This window comes from Lissotriton helveticus, chromosome 3_1, assembly GCF_964261635.1.
Source record: "Lissotriton helveticus chromosome 3_1, aLisHel1.1, whole genome shotgun sequence".
In the NCBI taxonomy this organism is placed as follows: Eukaryota; Metazoa; Chordata; class Amphibia; order Caudata; family Salamandridae; genus Lissotriton; species Lissotriton helveticus.
This window is the reverse complement of record NC_136061.1, coordinates 537,419,672-537,439,956: the sequence shown is the minus strand read 5'-3', so window position 1 is coordinate 537,439,956 and position 20,285 is coordinate 537,419,672. Positions and strand designations below refer to the sequence as shown.

The window sequence follows — 20,285 nt, the reverse complement described above, 5'->3', positions numbered from 1 at the left end:
AATACCACTAAACATCAAAAGTCAGAAAAATGTAAGTGACTCGCACTTAAATTTTATCAAGTATGGCATGTTTGAAGCAGTACCAGAGACAGATATATGGAGAGGGGGTCAAAAGCCAAAGCGATAGAGGGTGGGATGAATGGGGGCACAGGCAACATGGAGTTGAGGGAAGGAGTGTGAAAGAGAGGGTGCAAAGGCAATACAGAAAGACATGTCTGTCATACAACTAAAATACCACATTTCAGGATAATATAATGAAGATGCACAGCCTGAAAATAAACTCCCTGCCGCAGTGAAGGGGAACAGGATGGAAATAAACAGCCTGAAAACATGCAGCATTTCGGAGTGTTTCCTAGCACAGGGCCGCAGTCAAAGCGTGGGAAGCTGAAGGACAGTCGGTGGGAATAAAAGCAGTACTTTGGCCATGTGCCATGAGAGGGACAAACACACAAAGAGGAAATAAAACCATCAGGCACTAACCAAACAAAAACATCGAAATAAGAGGGATGGTGTAGTCAAACATTGACAAGCAATGCAAAGGTTCAGGGACCCCTTTGGGCTAACAAAATGTCTCACGAGCAACAGTGCAAGCCCTGTCACAGGCAAGACCTAAAAAGGAAATCAATGTTATATTACTTTTTAGGTTGGTAATGTAAACATGTAACAAACTGTTTGGCCTCATGGTCCAACCCTGACATTTTCAAATTGGAGAGAATATATTTTCTATGCATTTTATTGTTTAAACACTGCAACAAGACAACAAAATCAGCTTGTGCCATGTTTGATGTAAAGCAACTGCCATTTGCCTCATTGTCTGCTACACAAGAAGCAAAAATGATGCAAATGGATTTGTTTCTCCATGGCATATGTTTGAGTAGGAAGAGCTGCCCTTTCCAAAACGCAGGAAAAGCAGATGCCTCATTTGCCACGCAGAAGTAAATGTATTTTTTCTAAATAAAATGTTTTAATTATATTGCAATTCAGAAATATTGCTTTCATTATATAATCATAGTTTAGGCTTAAAAGTTGAAGTTTGACTCTTTAGTGCAAGACCCTAATCTTGTAGGGCATGTAACAGGAATAGCAGCATGTACAATAGCCATGTAAGTTTCCCTCACTGTGTCTATGCAGTTTGGTTTGATGGTCCATGGATTTGATGTTGAGGGTGTGATGATTCTTGACAGTACCCAAAACTTTTACCTACCCTGGTAAACTGTGAACTTTCATGTAAGAAAAATGCTAGTCTACAGGCTTTTCCATGATGTAACAATAATCCACTCATTAAGGCTTATTGCATTCAACATATGCTTTTCACAATGACAAGATAGGCCTACTGCCTTTTACATAAGGTTCCATAATAATCCGAAAATAAGGCATATGGCAACTAACATAAAAATTCCTAGTGAACCAAGGAGGCCTTAAACCCTATCATTGGCTTGTCACTATAAGTATCTATAGAATCTGATAGAGACTTCTAGCTGCAGATTCCTTACCTTTGAATTTCCCAGGCATCGACTGGATACAGAAACTTTTGTGTGAGCAGTACCCCTGCGCACCGTCAGTTCGGTTCCTCGTGGTGTCGTTGGCGCCCGATGTGATGTTGCGGTCACCTATATTGGCGCCCCAGGTTCTTGGATCTCCGTTCTTTTCTTTCCATGTCAGTTAGTGGTTATCTGGAGAAGAGCTACCCCACTCTCTTTTTGACAGACTTTTTTCGTTGTTTTGTTGAAGATGTTTTCTTGTGTGTCGAGGATGACAACTAGAAAGGTAGGGTGTAAGCTTTGTGGCATTTGTCACCATGCCATGTTAGTTATCAACCCGCCCCTTGTGTTCTTATGGTGTCTTGCGCACGACCATGACTTGAAGTCATGCTCGGACAGATGGGCCATGGTGCTAAATGCTTTGAGAGAGCGGTCCTTAAAGCTGCATGTGGCCCAGCAGTCGACGCCATTTAGCACAACTCCTAGGTGCTCTTGGTCCCGATGGAGGAAGAAAAGTCTTTTTTATTGCACTTGAGGTTTGTGTAACATTCAGGGAAGAAGCACAAGAAGAAGAAGTCTAGGTGGAATTTGACTTCACCTCGTACATTGAGGATTTATGTGGTGAACATCGACTTTCCAGGCACTGTTCTACGGAGCGCCTCTCCTGGAGTGACCCGCTCAAATTAAAAAGTTTTATGAGGTCATGCATTGAGTATTTGAGCAGGCTAACCCCCTTCGATGTTCCTTGGCCCATGGGGTCGGAGGAAGCCTGATCTGGTTCCACGCGTTTGGCTCTGGCTTCAGCTCCGATGGGGAGTCATGGATCCAATCCTGGATCCGCAACATTGCCAGTTGTGCCAACGCTACCTACTCCAGCACTGGTCTTGATGTTGAATGTCCCGGTGTTGCTGAAGTCCACCAGCGGAGTTAGCCTCATTCTCATCCCCAACAACTTGGAGTCGGAACTTAATTGGTTGACGCCAATTCCTGCGCCGACAGGGCCCAGTGAAGTTAGGTCATTGCCTGAGCCTTTTGAGGAGCAGACAGGCATGGGGGAACAGTGGGAGGGGTCACTTGACCCTTTAGAATACCAGTTATACACCCCTGGTGAGAATTTGGACTGGTATGTGAAACTAGCAGAGGCCTGTGGACTGGACATGTCTCCTGGTACTGGTATGCTCTCCCCACCTACCGTGGCTACAGAGGAAAAATCATCTTATGCAGTGGTGTTGAAGAGGGCAGCAGTGATCCTTGACCTAGAACTTCCATCTGTGGCAATTAAGAATAACCTCTTGGCTGAAGTGCTTTAACCCGGGGCTTCTTTATCTGAATTCCTCTTGCCCTTTAATGAAGCTCTGACTGATGTCCTTCTATGCACTTGGTCCAAGCTTAGCAAAGGGACTCCTGTGAACAGGACAATAGGCCGCCACCATTACCCTGCCCCAGGAGATCCTAGTTTCATCAGCCAGCAACCTACCCCTGCGAGTGTTGTAGTCCAAGCCTTGACTTTCCCTGGCACGTTCCCTGCCAATCCCCCAGACAGGGAATCCAAGAGGCTGGACACACTTAGGAAATAGATGTTGTCTTCTGCCAGCCTAGCATTGCGATCAGTGAATACTGCATGCCTTTTGGGCTGTTACTCCCATACTCAATGGAAAACGGTTGTGCAAGTGCTGCCAAAGGACCGGGAGGAGGCCCGGGCCATCCTCGACCGAGCAGTGAAAAATGGGAGGGATGCTGCAAAGTTCTCCAATAAATGTGGTCTGGATATGATGGACTCACTGGGGAAAGCAGTTTTATCAACGTTGCCCTTAAGGCACCACACCTGGCTGAGAACATCTGGCTTTTCGGGGGTTGGTCAAGCCGACCTGATTGACATCCCCTTTGATGGGACTTGTCTCTTCGGAGAGAAGGCAGGCTTGGTGCTGGAGTACTTCAAGGACTCGCAGGCTACAGCCACGTCCTTGGGCCTCTCAGTGACACCTCACCCCCAGTCTGCCTTTTGTTTCATTTCGTTGATAATTGTACATCATCCCTTCCACCTGCAGTCAATCACATTAGACAAATGGGTTTTGCAGATCAGGGTTATTCCCTTCCTTTCCAATCTTTTCCTCCCCCTTTACTGCCATCTTTCAAACAGCTGATGGGGGATCATCGTATCTTGCTCCAAGAGGAAGTTGCATCTCTCCTGGCCAAGGGGGCTATAGAAAGTGTTGCAATATCAAAAGTTATTACCAATATAGCTGCTCGAGGCAGTGCCCCCGAGAGGTGTTTTTGTCTTATTGGAGTGTCTTTCATACGGCGATGTGACACGAACGGTTCATCCAGATCTGTGTGGCATAAGACCTTAAATCACCCTGTCCTGAGGAGGCCAAGATGGTCAGAAGGCCAAAACGAAACCACGTCGTCACTTTACACAAAGAGGAGTCTGATCAATTTATAATATCAATTTGGAATTATTTATTGACACAATCCTCACATTTAGGTTCTACATCTAACTGAACTGATTGTGTTTGACTACCTCGAGGTGCACCTCGTAGAATGAATAGGAGGGCAATCAGTTTTTGCTTTAATTTTTTCTGGGTTAAAATGAATTTTGTGATTAAGTTTCAACTGTATGAATTCTGTTTATTTGTTTCTTCTTGTTGTATATATTTGTGTATATATGTATGTATATATGTGTATAATGTAAATCTGAAATTTACACAAAATTAGAGGATAACAATTCCCTTTGATTACAATAAATAAAATATGTAATCACATCTTCAATGATATGTGATGGTATTTACATTTATATAATAGTGAATGAGTGGACAGTGTCCCAGTATAGGAGAATTAACAGTCCCCTATTAGAGAAAGTTATAGATATTTATTCCTCCTTTTCCACTTTTTTGTTATGCTTCCAATATCAAAAGTAGGCAGTGGCTGTTAGCCCCGCTACTTTCTGATACCCAAAAAAGAACTAAGGTCTTCATCCCATTCTAGATCTTTGAACCATCCATCTCTTCCTCAAAAAGGAGAAATCCAAGATTCTCACTTTGGCTTAGGTTTTGTCTGTCCTAGACTGCTAGCTCATAGCGTTAGATTTGCAAGATGCGTATTTTCACATCCCCTACTTGCCTTCCCACAGGTGTTGCCTGCAGTTCAAAGTAGGCCACAAGCACTTTCAGTTCACTATGCTACAATATGTCTTCCCAGCGCCCCTTGGGTGTTCACCAAGGTGATGGCGGTGGCAGTAGCTAATTTGCGTGGGTTTGGAGTTTCAGTCTTACGCTGCCTCGACGACTGGCTGTTGAAGGCGGCCTCTTCCCAGACTATTGTCTCCCACATCCAGACTATGGCGGACATTCTGAATTTGCTGGCGTTCACTATAAATGTGCCAAAGTCAAATCTGACTCCTTCTCAGATGCTCCCTTTCATCGGAGTTGTTCTGGACACAGGGCAGTTTCAGGCCAGGATATTCAGGTTATGATACCAATGTTTCAGCCTCTATCCTAGATTTTGGTGAAAATGACTATGAGGTTGCTGGGCCTCATGGCCTCCTGCATCCGGAAATCATGGCTGATGGCGTATGCGAGCTCTGCAGTGGAACCTGAAGCTTCAGTGAGCACAGCATCAGGGGAATATCTCCGGCATGGTTCAGACCTCAGAGGAAACTGCAAAGTACCTGAAGTGGTGGTTAAAGAATTGCGATTGAGTCAGAGGCAGACCCCTCTCCCTGCCCCAAATAGATCACACAGTAGTGTCAGATGCATCTCTCCTGGGATGGGGCAGAATCTGGACTCCACATCAATCTGTTGGAGCTCCGAGTGATCTGCCTAGCGTTGAAAGCATTTATTCCCTTTGTCAAGGGGAAGTTAGTGCAAGTGTTCATGAACAACACTACCACCATGTGGTACTTCAACAAGCAAGGCGGGTGGGTTTATGGACCCTTTGTCAAGAGACCCTGCATCTCTGGACATGGCTGGAACAGCATGTGATAACCCTGGTGGTTCAACACCTGCATGAACTCTGCCGTTGATGCCTAGCGGATCATGAATGGTGCCTCCATCTGGAGATGGCCAAGGTCTCTTTCAGCAGTGGAGAGAGCCTTGGTAGGATCTGTTAGCCACCGAAGAGAGCACACAATATCAGTAGTTCTGTGTGTTGGACTTTGCAAGGCGGCTATCGCTCATCAACGCTTTGCTTCATGAGTGGAGCTCAGGTCTTCTGTACGCCTTTCCACCTATACTACTTCTGCCCAGAGTTCTCAAGAAGATCATGAACGATTGGGTCCAAGTCATTCTTTTGGCTACGGACTAGTCACAGAGAATTTGGTATCCCGAGCTTCTCCAAATGAGCATCGATCATCCTTCGGGAGGATCTTCTATCGCAGGGGAGGGTCCTCCACCTGAAAACTGTCAACCCTGCACCTCCTTGCGTGGATATTGAGCGGCAACATTGGATATCTTTTGAACCTTCCTCCCAAAGTTTGCCAAGTTACCTTGGTGGCCATCCACTAACACTAACACAGCGTAAGCCTGCCATTGGCAGACTTTTGCAAAGTCTATTGGCCCTCTTTCTGCCTCTCTTTCTGACATTCTTCTCTTGCTTCTTACCCTTGCCCAGGATAGCTCTGCTCTGGGTACTCTCAAGGGCTGCTCTCTGTCCACTTTCTTGCGACTGCCTGTCCAACCCTCTGTATTTAATTCCCCTATTGTAAATAGGTTCCTGAAAGGGCTTGTACATATGTTTTCCCCTTTTTCCCTTCATAATGCCTCAATGGGATCTGAAACTGGTTCTCACTTATCTCATGTGTGCTCCCTTTGAGCCTCTTTACAATTGTCCCCACCGGCTGCTTTCTAGTGGCGATAACATCTGCCAGGACTGTTAGTGAGTTTCAGGCTTTGTCATCCAACCCTACCTAGCTCATGATATTCCAGATAAGGTGGTGCTTCGCACCCGAACTTCTTTCTTCCCTAAGGTGGTGTCCCCATTCCATTTGGACAATCTGTCATCCTGCCCACAATTTATGCTCCTCCACATCCCTTTAAAAACAAGGAATGACTTCACCACTTGGACACAAAAAGAGCACTGTCCTTCTACCTTGATTGCACAAAAGAGTTCTGGGTGGACAAACAACTCTTTGTGGGCTATGTAGGAGCTAAAAAGTTCGGGCAGTTCAGAAGCTATTTCCAGCTGGGTCGTTTTCTGTATTAAGATTTGCTATGCCCTGCCTAAAAAACTAGCCTCCTGAGGGTTTACAGGCCCATTCCACCAGGGTAAAGCTGCGACCATGGCATTGGCTCGTGGTGGGCCAGTCCTGGATATCTGCCAGGCAGCAATGTGGGCGTCGCTGAACACGTTTGCCAAGCACTACGGCCTGGACAGTCAGATCCGCATGGATGGGCATTTTACTTATTCGTTCCTGCAGGACTTCTTAGTTTAGTCAAATTGTGCGCAGCCCACCACATGGATGCTATGACTTGGATAGCTATTCAAAGGTAAGGAATGTGCTGCTAGAAGTCTCAGATGAGCAAGTTACTTACCTTTGATAAAACATTATCTGGTTGAGATAATATCTTGCCGCAGATTCCTTACAGACCCACCCATGACTCCCTGCTCTGCTGACATATTTATAGGGCTATGGTTGCTCCCTTTTCAGCACCTTAGTTTGGACACACACTAGTCAGTTCACTTCTTGCCTCTGTGTTTCAAGCGTGGAAAGTTGTGAAAAATAACTGACAGGGGGCGTGGCCAAGTAAGATGGCGGAGCAGTCGTGAACTTGCTCAGCTCCGCACACTACCGATCGACTAATGGCCTTACCTGGTGTCTAGGGACGGTGCTTCTGGCCTCCTAGGTGTCGTTGCCTCCTGTGTGCTGTCTGGCCGGAGGGTGATGTTTGCAGAGCCGGGAGACAGGTGTGGCGGGTGACCGAGTGGCGAGTCGGAGGAGTTTGCGGGATCCGGGCGTCATTTTGTAGGCGCCTGTGCCGGGAGTCCCGTACCAGATTTGGAGCACTGGAACGGATCGGGAGGCCCCAGTCTGACATTGAGGGGGGCCTCTCGTTTGGCGATAGGCGCTGAGTGGATTGGCGCCGCTGATAGATAATAACGCAGACGGTGAGACGTGATCCGGCAGTGGCGCCGCCTCTACAGTGATGCGCTGCAGAAGCTCTAGCGGGGCGAGGCGGCAGCGGAAGGCGTCTCATGGGCTTGTGAGACATTGCGGTTGTGCCCCCCTCTCCGTTCGCGGGCGGCGCAACATGGTGTCCTTCCCCACGAGCTAGAAGTGCCTATTTCACATGCCTGATCTCAAGATGACGGCAGTTGTGGTCCCGGTAATGGCGGCGGCAGCGTGGGGAACATGGCACAGATGAAGCAGCACCTGTAGTAGGGCGGTGAGGAGCCAAGACAACGAGCATTACCAGGGGCTTCGCACATTGGCCTGAAGGAGGTCTAAGGCTTCAGAGGGGGTTCCAGCGGGGCATGCCTTTTCCGTGGGTGACCCCATCACGCTGCTTGCTTTGGAGTTCCCTTGTGAGGCTTTGCGTTCTTTGGATATAGAGAGCACCCCTTGAGGGACGGTCTTAGAGTCGTCTTGTCCTTTGTCAGGATTTGGCACTCACTGGGAAGCGCGCAGGTCTGAGGAGGGGACCCTATGCCTCCTAAGAAGCACTCCAATAAAGTCTCTCAATACTTCAAGGCCTCTGAGAAGACACCTTCCTTGGGGGACACCACACATCCGCCCGATATGGCGCTCATGCGTGAAGACCTGGTGGCTACCCTCTGAGATTTTAAGGTGGAGCTATGTCGGGAATTCATCAGGACCTTCGAACCTCTGTAGACCAACTGAAGGCCGATCTCACTGAAAAGCTTACCACTCTGCGGCAGGATGTGGATGCAGTGGGATCCCGAATCCTGGAGGTGGAGGGGTAAATGCAGAACCTGGCGGCGACTCAGGCCACAATGCAGGATAAACAACAGACCCTTCAAGCCCGGCTCCAGCAAGTTATGCTTAAAGCAGAGGACTTGGAGAACAGGACCCGGAGGGAAAATATTCGGATCAGGAATTTGGAGGAGGGGGCAGAGGGGCCTGACCTGGAAGCCTTTGTATCTGGTCTCTTCGCTGAGATACTCGCGCCTCAACAGCTCAAAATCAAAATAAACAGAGTTCATCGCGTGGGATCGCTACAGACGGGGAGTCGCAAGCACCCTCGAGATGTCTTGGTCAAGCTCCATTCCTTTGGGGTGAAAGAAGCCATCCTCTCTGCCACCAGGAAAAAGAAGGACGTATCTTTTCAGGGCCATGGTTGCTCTCTATTTCAAGTCCTTGCATCTGCTACCCTGTCCCGCTGGCAAGCGCTGCGACTTATCACCGCAAAAACTGCAAGAGAATAAGATTCGCTATAGGTGGTCCTTCCCCTTTGGGCACATCTTTGAGCACGGCAACAAAACTCACCACATCTCCGATCTATCGGAGGGGCTGCGGGTTCTGGGGCTTCCCCTTCCAGAAGAGTCTTCTGACACGGGTCTTCAGCAGCAGCAGTAACATCACGGGGTAGCACCAACCCTTGGCACACCGTCACAAGAAATCGTTGAAGTTTCATTGCCTATAGGGGAGTTCCTAGGCTCATGGATGTCTGCTTTGTGTTCGATGGGCCTTCCAGTCGGAGCCTGCTGTCGACAGTTCATGGTTGGTTGGTTCGTCAGATGGGGCCCCGGAGATGTCAGGAGATACTGGTCTTGCTCATCATGGCCTTTGAGATTTTCTTTCTGTCTCTGGGATTGTCTTGGCCAAAGGGGATTCCCGCTTAGCTGTTGTCAACAGAGACTCAGGAAGACTCCCAGACTCCCTTACCTGTCATTTTACTGTTCCCTAGTTTTCTTAGCTTTACGATCAGGATGTGCGGGCCTTGTCCGTGGCACCCATTATTCCTCCCTTTGAGTTTGGGAGGGTGTATGAGCCGTGGGCCTTCTGGTCCTATGGCTGTGGGTTTTTGGGTTTGTTGGGGGGGTTTGAGGGAGGGAGGGAGCTTGGTGGTGACTGTTGGGGGTGAATCTTTGCATTTTGTTTTCTCTTTTTTGTGAGACAGGCTTATAACCTTCTAGTGGTGGGAGGGGCGAGCGGAGGACTGGGGTGGTGGAGATGGCCATGCAATCAGTGTTAAAAGGTTTGTTCGGAGGGGTGGGGGTCACTGCGGTAGTCTGGGGAGAGGGGAGGGGGTACTCTTTTCTGATGGTTAACATTGCTTCTTGGAATGTTAAGGGATTGAACCCCCCACAGAAACACCCAAAAATTTGGAAGTATTTGAATGATCACAAATTTGAGGTGGTAGCATTGCAAGAGACTCATCTTAAGCGGGCAGAGGTCTCTAGGTTGCACCACAAGGGCTACCCAATGATTTATACCTCCTCTGCCGCCACAAACCACAATGGGGTGGCCTTACTTTTCCATGTCTCAGCGAATTTCCAACTCGAGACTGTCAAATCCGATAGGGAGGGGAGGCTGTTAGTCATGGGCCGCTTGAGGGGCAAGCTCTGTACCTTTGTCTCATTATACGCACCAAACTCTGGGCAATCTGCCTTCCTTTCACATGCTCTTGACCAAATAGGGGGATTTGCCGAAGGTCCCATTGTGCTTTTGGGGGATTTTAATCTTACATGGCACGGGTCTCTGGATAGTTCCAGTTCCAATAGGGCTGCCACGAGTACTTTCTCAAGCAGAGTGTATCAGAAAATCACTGACCTGGGGTTACTTGATGCCTGGCGCTCCCTCCATCCCAATACCAAAGATTATACACATTTCTCTCATGTCCATAGGAAGTACTCCAGAATTGATTATATTTTTATTAGCCAATCCTTGTTAGGGGCTCTCCAGGCTGCTCAGATACTCCCGATATCAGTCTCAGACCATAGCTTGATTACACGGGGCCTCCACTGGAATGAGACCTCTCCAAGGTCTGCTCGGTGGTATTTCCCGTTAGCTCTTACCCGAGATCCAGTGGCCAGAGAAGACCTGAAAGCAGCCATTGCTGACTTTTTTATACATAATGATCCACAGGACACAACCCCTCAGAACACCTGGTATCTCTTAAAGGCCATGAATCGAGGGAAATGTATCCAACGTAACTCGACCATAAACAAGCAAAGGACGAGGGAAAGGGAGGCTCTGGAGAAAGAATTGGAGATCGGGGAGCAAGCACACAAAGCCAACCTAACCTGAGTTCTTCAGAGACAACTCACTGTTCTCAGGGGTAAATTAAGATCTATATATTCTAATCGGGCGGAATTCACCCTGCTAGAAATTCGTCAGTCTTCCTTCACACAGGGCAATAAGGTGGGCTCGCACTTAGCACTCCAGCTTAGGGTACAAAGGGAAAGGGACTTAATTGGGGGGATTTTAGACCATCAGGGGTACCTCACACACTCCGACACCGCTAAAGCAAACATATTTGGGGGAGTTCTATAGTCAGATTTATCAGGGCACTACTCCAGACACGGCGCAGCAACAACAATTTTTAGATAACCTTGCCCTCCCGCAGTTATCAAGGGCGTCGGCTGTAGAGTTGGATTCCCCCATCACACAGGAGGAGGTTAGGGAGGCTATCTCGAGACTCAAATTGCATAAAGCTCCAGAACCTGATGGCCTTTCGGCTCATTTTTTTCGACAGAGCTCATTCCTCACCTTACGGTTTTATTTCAGGCCTCCGATGAGCAGGTCTCTAGCTCTATGGCGGAAGCTGTAATTACAGTGATCCCCAAACCTGGTAAGAATCCGCAACTCTGCGGCTCCTATAGACCCATCGCACTTCTCAATCTGGATGGCAAGCTTTATTCCGCGATTTTAGCAGCGCGTTAGATACTCTGATGCCGTTGTTATTCCATCCCGACCAGTCGGGCTTTATAAAGGGTAGGTAAACGCATGACAACATCTGGCGTACAGTCCATCTGATCGAGAAGGATATGAGATTTCGGATCCCCGCAGTGTTAGTGGGCCTCGACACGGAAAAAGGCCTTTGATCGGGTGGACGGTGCCTTCTTCTTTTTAACCATGCGGAAATTCGGGTTTGACCACACTTTTATTAATATGGTGAAGGCCAACTATCACCATCCCACCTCTCGCGTGATGGGAAAACGGCTGTTCCTCCTCCCCCTTCGCTCTGAGCAGAGGCACCCGTCAGGGGTGTCCCCTCTCACCCCTTTTGTTTGCCCTAAGTATCGAACCCCTGGCGGTCAGGTTTCGGTCCAACAATGAGATCCGGGGCATCCCTTTTGGCGGTATTGAGCATAAGGCCTCCTTGTTCGCCGATGACATCCTCCTTTCACTTGTGGATCCAGCAAAATCGTTGCAGGTGGTACAACGAGAACTACGCAACTTTGAGCAAGTGGCTGGGTTAAAGATAAATTACACAAAATCCTTTATACTTCATCTTACCCTCTCCCCTGCTGAGGGGCTTCGCTTGAAACACGTGATGCCTTTTCAATGGGCTAAGAACTCTTTACTCTACCTGGGAGTGCGACTCGCGGCTAGACTGGGCGATCTGTATAAAATGAATTACCCACTTCTGCTGTCCCAACTCCAGCAAGACTTTAAACGATGGTCGCCTCTCTGCATTTCTTGGCTGGGGCGAATAAATGCAAAAAAAATTACGGTAATACCTACATTTTTATACTTATTTCAGGCATTCCCTATTGAATTGGAGAATACTATGTTACCGACCCTCCGCACTTTGATCACCAAATTCATCTGGCAAGGGGGAGGGCGCGCCTTCCCCATCATGTACTCAGACGTCCATGTGCTAAAGGTGGTTTAGCCCTACCTGACTTCACCTTATATTACCAGGCTGCTCAGTTCCGAGTAGCAACTGAGTGGTTAGCCAGGGAATCCAATAAGCATTGGCTCGACATGGACCGCGCCGATGTGGGGCGATATATATGGGATGTGCTGTGGAAAGCCAGAAGAGATTGTCCTCCCAATGCCTATCTTAGCACCCCCACTCGCACGACTCTGATCATTTGGGACAAGGTTACCAAGAGGGAGGGGTGGACTTCTTTCCCCTCCCCGTACACGCCCATTCATTTTAATCCAGATTTCCCCCCGGAGTTACATGAGGGGCCCTTTGACTGCTGGAGGAAGGGGGATTGCCTCAAAATATCTGATCTGTTCCGCTATGGGGAGGTCTTGACGTTTGCCGAATGTAGGAAAGAATTCACGCTTCCGCAGAGTGAACAGTACCACTATTTTCAGCTCAAACATTGGGTCTCAATACCTCCCATTCGAGAGGCGGCTACTAGGGACCTTACGGAAATGGAGACGTTTGTGGCCCATAGGGCGGGTTCCATGATATGTTGCTCCACACTACATATTCCCCACGGGCACGTTACATGACTTTTTGGGAGCAAGTTTTAGGTAGGGACATTTCAGACGGGGAATGGGCTCATATATGGAGAGACATCCCCGAGCACAATAAGTCTATGGCTCTCCAAGAAGCCCACTATAAACCCTTATATGATTGGTACCTATACCCTACTAAGCTTCAACGCATTTGTTATTTATTTATGGATATTTGTAAAGCGCGAACTTTCGCTCCGGAAGGAGCATCTTGGCGCTGAGCATGCGTGTAAATGATACATGGTGAGAATCTAGATTGCTGCCAGTACAGAGGTGTCTGATTGTTGATACACCCATGTCTTCAGGAGTTTCCTGAAGAGACTCTCCTTTTCAATTAGTCTGAGGTTGACGGGCAAGTTGTTCCACGCCCTTGCTGCCAGGACGGTGAAAGTTTTCCCACCCCTAGTTTTATACTTGAACCTCGGGATTGTGATGAGATTGGTCCCTGAGGATCTCAGACATCTTGTGGGGTTGTAATGCGTGAAACGATTAGCAAGGTAATGGGGCCCTGAATTTTTCGTGGAATTAAACACAGTCAGTAGAAGTTTGAAAAGGATTCTTTGGTGGAGTGGCAGCCAGCGGAGGGAGTCTAGTGCTGCTGAGGCTGATGACCTTCTAGGGAGTTTCAGTACCAATCTGGCAGCCTCGTGCTGTATACTTTGTAACTTCCTAAGAGTGGACTTCTTCACACCAGCCATTAAACCATTGCAGTAGTCGAGTCGGGAGAGTATTAAAGCTACCGCGACCGATTTTCTAGCTGCAATGGGGAGGAAGTCAAAGAATTTCTTTAAGGATTTAATAAGTCCGAAGCAGCGCCCAGCAGTGATCCTGACGTGGTCATCGAAAGAGAGGGATGAGTCAAATTGCACGCCTAGGTTCCGAGCGGAAGACACTGCACTGGGTGGGGCCTCTGATCCTTTGGGCCACCATTCTTTCGGGCAGAAAGATAGGTCTTTACCCAGCGGTATGATTTCGGTCTTCGCACTGTTGCACCTCAAGTGGTTTTTGTTCAACCACTGGAATACATCAGTGAGACAGTTCCGAAATCGCAAGTCTGCGTCCGTACACTTTTTATCGATGGTGACGACAAGTTGGGTGTCGTCGGCGTATGACGTGACGAGGATCCCATGAGACTCTATCACAGCGGGGAGGGGAGCCATATAGATGTTAAAGAAAAGTGGGCTTAATATGGACCCCTGGGGTACTCCTGATGTAATGGGTTTTTCGCTGGATAGGTAGGGACCCAATGACACAGTTTGGGACCTGTTAAACAGGAAAGATTTTACCCATGCCAACACTGTGTCTGTCACGCCAATCTCTCGCATTTCCAGACACCTCAGATCTTTGTTGGTGGGGATGTGGGCTCCAGGGGGACTTCAGGCATATATGGTGGGACTGCCCTAAAATTCGACCTTTTTGGGACGAGATTTTATCTCATATCAAAGACATATTTGGCTACCCAATTCCGGTTTCCATTGACTTTGATCTCCTTGGCCTTAGAGACCCCATCCTGATCAGGCAAGCTAAGGCTGATAAAGCGATTATGTGGACGTGTCTGGGGGCAGCCAAACTCACATTAGCAGCTGCATGGAAGAAGACAGAAGCCCCAGCAATATCGTTGTGGCATTCCCGACTATGGTGGATACTTTCCATGGAGCGTCTGGCGGACATTTTCCGGAATGACTATGAAGACTTTGTGCTCCGCTGGGGCCCTCTGGTGACCTTTTTGTCTCAGGGTCTGCCTTCTGCGGTCTGTCCACCGACGGTGTGGGCCATGCACCTCTTCCAACTATAGGTTCTCCCTCTTTGACTCGTTGCCTACAGGGGGCTCCTTAGCTATATTATGGGTCTGCCTGAATTTCACCACTAGTTAATGTGCCAATGTCCAATTCTGCCTCAGCTGTATTATTTTCATACTGTTTTCATTATCATTTAGTCACCACCGGGTGGGGGGACTTGGTTTGTTTTGGGGGAGGGGTGTGATATGTTCTTTAAACTAGCATCATTCACTTTGTACAGGGATGTAGCAGTCATGGGGATTATGTGAAGCTGACCCCATCATAGCTATCTGTATTGCAGCCCCGGAAACTGCACGCCCCCTGGTACCCTTGAGGTTGCTATCCTCTGTTATGCCTTGTTTGATAAAAAGACAAATAAAAAAAAAAAACTGACATCTGCCCGCCTGGGTGACGCCACTATAGGTGACGCACCATCGTACTCAGAGCCAACGACACCACGCGGAACCGAACGAAGCCGCCCGATGGCGCACAGTGGTACTGCTCATGCAAAAGTTTCCGGATCCAGTCTGATGCCTGGTAAATTCAAAGGTAAGGAATCTACAGCTAAATATTGTCTGTACCAGATAATGCATTACCGAAGGTAAGTTACTTGTTCATTGGGCTTAAAGTTTCCCGCAAGACAGCCATCAGAGGTTCAGTCACAAAAATATGTTCTAACTTACAGTTGTCAAAATTATGTACAACCCCTCCCAAAAGGGCTAGTAAGGAATTTTACAGTGCAAATCTTGTACTCCTAGTCTTTGTCAGAGGGGAAAACCAACACCAAAACCCTGGCCTACCAAGGTAATCTGTGAGTTTCCATGCAACAAGATACATGTATGCAGGGTTTAAATCATAGAATAACAATCCACTGCAGACCTGTCAACCTATAAAACTGTTTCACAGTGTAATTAGGTTGCCTGGCCTAGAGCTACCGAAGAGACACTCTGCCCCTCACCAAGACCCCACACCCTCCGAGGGTTGGGAGACTGTCGTCAATGTCCTGGGATGATTTCACACCCCTTAGTGGGCATCAACTTCCCAGAACTTCGAAAGACGAGCTGAAATACCACTTTGTGCAGTGGTTTCCAGCGTATTTTCTCTGGCACTGTGTGATTTTGGCTCCTCACTGGGTGAAGGGAGCTTAAATCACCGTAACTTTTAATAATGAACAGATCATATTTATTGCGCCTAGCATACCTTTTTTCCAATGAATCAGTCAAGTCTACAGCCTTCATCATTGGCCTGTCACCATAATCAGCCCAGGCAATTCACCACAATAACTTGCATGTTCATTATTCAAACCCTCTCAGGTTAGCCAGGGGAGTCGCCAACACTAAAACCCTTTCCCTAAACTGTAAAATGTACACTGTAACGTATAGCATTACGTAATAGCAATGTACCCTTAAAGGCCTTGTGCCTTTAACATTCATTTTCATAAACAAATATTTCAGGCCTACTTTCAATGTGGTATCATTTCATTATCAACAGATCATTGCTTGTTACCATAACTAATTTAACCTACTATATTGAGTTTTGTCAAAACTCAAAGTGGAATATTAACAATTAGGACCTGATTTAGATCTCGGTGGACATGTTTCTCCATGACAACAGTGATGGATATCCTGTCCTCCTAAAAATAAATCCCATAGGATATAATGGGATTTTTATTTCCGCGGGCAAGATATCTGTCACAGTTGTGACAAGGTAACCCGTCCAAATCAGGCCCTTAGTTAGAGTGGCAGCTCACATGCTGTGCCCAATCAAAATCTTGGAGAGAGGCAGGTCAAAATGTGGACGCATCTAAGCCTCCTCCGAGTATTGCTTCTTAAAGCTCTTTTTCTGGTGATGACATATGATGTGGTGACAGCTGCAGTTTACACCAGACCTTAAAACGATTTGGCTCCAACCCACCCATTAGGTGAGCAGTTTCGAGAGATACAACAGATTGGAAAAATCTATGTTTTTTCATAACATCTAATTCATATCCTCAAGCTGAAATAAGTACTTTGCCATAAATACCTTAATCAGACTAACCCAGGATAGATCTTTAACAATGAAGTTTTGTCATTGTCTGTACGTGGAACAATTGACCCATACTCTTCAGTTTTGTACACCGTTACTGGTAATGTATTTTGAGATGTACACATTCACATTCCTCTTTGAGTTCCTCAATGGCAGATTCCAAATACTCATTCTGTGTATGATTCTCACAGAAGGTCCGTGGCAGTCTTTCTTGGAGGACTGTCTCACATTCAATAAAATAAAAATTGTGCCTGTGATCCGGTTTGCCCTGATATGGCTCAGTTAATTTTGATTCTTGAACCTCCACAAACCTGTCAGAGACTTAAACTTGTTTGACTCATGCCATCTCTCAACAGGTCCAATCCTTCCCACACCCAGGCAAGAAGCAGCTGGCAAACACAGTAGAGCAGGTACCAAAGTGGCAGCCCCTTTTACAGTACAGCAATCAGCAGACAGCAGGCCAGTACAGCAATGCAGTTGCAAAGTGGCAGTCCCTCCTACAGCACAGCAGCTATGTTTCGCGGCAGAAGGTCCATGGTTCCAGTAGAGTTTTGATTTGGTGGTGTCAATTGGGCCAGTACTTATACCCAAATGAACCTTTGAAGTGGGGTAGACATCACAGAGCCCTTTGAAGATCACAAGCTCCCTCCCTTTACTGCCCTGGCTACAGAATCACCCAGGGTGGAGAGGAGGCATGAAGCTCGTTGTGTGTTAACAGGCACAGCCATATTGAGGTGCAAGTGTCTGCTCCTCCCTCTCAATCCTCCCTCTCAATCTACCTCAGGAAGGCTAATCATCCAGGTGATGGGTCATCCGGATGCAAATGTCACACCCCATCTCCCTTTGTGTGACTGTCTAGAGGGAATGCACAAAGCCCAGCTATCACCCAACCCAGATGTGTATTCAGAGACAGGCAGAGGCACAGAAAGGTTAAAGTAAGAAAATGGCAACGTTTCAAAAGTGGCATTTTCAGACATACATTTTAAAATTCGACTTCACCATAAGTTATGATTTTAAATTGTGAGTCCAGAGGCACCAAACTCAAAATCTCTATCTTTTCCTAATTACATATGGGAGAGATAGGTCTTGTAGTATTGAAAAATTAATTTAGCAGTTTTTTTCTACCAGGACATGTAAAACTCAAAAGTACATGTTCTACCTTTTAAATACATTGCACCCTGCCCATAGTGTTGCCTGGCGCTTACCTTAGGGGTGACATTTGTAGTAAAAGGGAAGGTTTGGGCCTGGCTAATAGGTTGCCTTGCCAAGTCGAAATGGCATTTTAAAACTGCACACACAGGCTCTTCAATGGCAGGCCTGAGCCATGTTTGAAGGGCTACGTAGGTGAGCTGCACAATAAGTGCAGCAGGCCCACTATTAGCATTTAAATTACATGCCCTGGGCCCATATCGTGCTAATTACTAGGAACTTATAAATAAATTAAATATACCAATTGTCGGTAAGCCAATGTAATCATGTTTTGAGTGCAGAGCATATGCACTTTACCACAGGTTACCACTTGTAAAGTGCCTGGGATCCTAAAGCCAACAAAAATGAAGTCAGTAAAACAGGGGGTCAGAAGGCAAAAAGTCTGGGGAAACTAATCAAGAATGCCAGGTCTAACTGCTGGCATAAGCTGGAAGTAGCACCCTGAATACTACTTCTTAGCATCTTAATTGCACCCTGCTAAACTATATCAGACACCACTGATTTTCTTGTACTAGTTCCTACATTTCTGAGATAGAACTATGTACTTTTTTATTAACGTATTCATTAATTTATCAGTAATATAGGCCCCCAGTCCTAGCAATGTTTCTTTCCTGGGCATTTGCCAGAAGAGTGCTGATTTATCTGATTTTCCTTTTCTTTAACTGTACTTTGCATTGAGATGTTGAAAAAATGTAAATGTTTGTTTCTAACATAGGACCGTTTCATTATTTCGTTTTTTGTTTTTTACTGGTTGAAGTAGTGGTCTCCCGTTCTTTTTCATTACATTCATTTATTATTTAATTATATTTTGAAACATTCTTCCACTCTATAATATCAGCTCACTTTATTTGTAGCACATACCTTCCATTCTTCTTTGTACTAAAATGCGGAAATCCACATTATTTTATTGCAGTGTGTCCTTTGGTTTTGTTTCATAAACTAATTATACATTTCCAGCGAGATAGGGTGTAGTCAAGAGAGCAGATCAGTATTAAACATTTTATTATGCACTTTATGTTATATATTTTATTTATTTTTGCTGTGATTCCTTTGGTTTCATTTTCATAATGATTCCAACATATATGTTTGTTGTGGCACCTGGTGTAACAGCAAGCATGTCCAATGGCCATATTTCCAGGCACGAATGTCAACTGCTATCTAATTCGTTATGACTACCATTCTATTAGGAGTGTTGGAAAAAAATTGCTAACATTTTTCTCATGGACTTTATTGGAGTATTTTTAATGTAATAGAGCATGACTGATATATTTTGAAATCGCATTAAATATAATGGACAAGTAGTCTTTTTGTGTGCCTTTTAATGGTGATGAAATTGTATTCGAAACTGTATTTTTAATGGTGAAAAGGGATAAATGTATTGTTAAACGAGGAATGAGGTGGTGGATTTTTGGTGCAAAGTGGAGGAAGAGAGAAGAGAATTACTTACCATTTACGATGCATACAATGTCATTTATCAAGCTCTGTTTGAATTATTTTAGCTTTTTGCATGTAATTTGAGCAGGACATTATATTTATTTTAATATTTTCAGTATATTTTATTTAATGTCAATGTTACTATCTAGTAAGAATCCCCCTTTTCAACTTCTAAGCAAACAAGCATGTTATATTGTTTTCTACAATAAATGCATTTAATCATTAATTTATGACATGTATTACCATTGAGACATCGTAAAGGTTTTCTGCATCTTCTCTTTTTACTTAAATAGCAATTTAGGTTCCTAAACCATGAACAATTGGATTGCAGTGCACAAAAGAAATCTTTATGAAAGAGTTATTAATAAAATAGCTGCATCAGTTTCCCTTTAGGGCCTGATGTAGAGTTTCCTCTCCCCCGAATTGTAGTTCGACATACCACATTTAGAATATGTCAGCCATGAAGGCAACTCTGTCTCCGCCACTTACATACACCTCCAGTGGTCCGACAGAGAAAGGGCAATCGAAGGTTTGCCCATTTGTCCACTTCCCGTATTTATAGTGAGTGGACAAATGGCCAGTTTTTAGTTCTACACACCTCCATCTAAAACATGGTAGTAAGTGAAAGTAAAACAGGTTAATGATCCCCCCCACTCCATGAAAGAAAACACTTATGGCATGGGGAGTCATTGACTTTTTTATTTTCAAAAAGAAAATCCCACTTTGGGATTTTTCTTTTGAAAATAAAAAAAGATATTGAAAGTGTGCCGTACCCCACCTTCATGTTGATGAAGCTGCTTTGCACATTTTCAATGCATTGACAGGAACTACAGTGACAGCAATTCCTGCCAATGTAAGAGATGTTCACTGGGGCGACAGACATCTCTAACTCTGAAGTAGCATTGCCCTAGCAGGCAGACCGTGTAAAATACTCCTTTTTTCCGACAGACTAAGGGGTCGATTTGTCTTGCTCTGATTCCTTTC

At 46.0% G+C, this 20,285-nt stretch overlaps 1 protein-coding gene across 1 annotated transcript in view; it reads left to right on the top strand.

Moving 5' to 3' along the window:
• Positions 1 to 20,285, top strand: part of DNAH7 (dynein axonemal heavy chain 7) — a 2,019,015-nt gene that overhangs the window by 1,075,140 nt on the left and 923,590 nt on the right. The gene's annotated exons all lie outside the window — the stretch shown is intronic.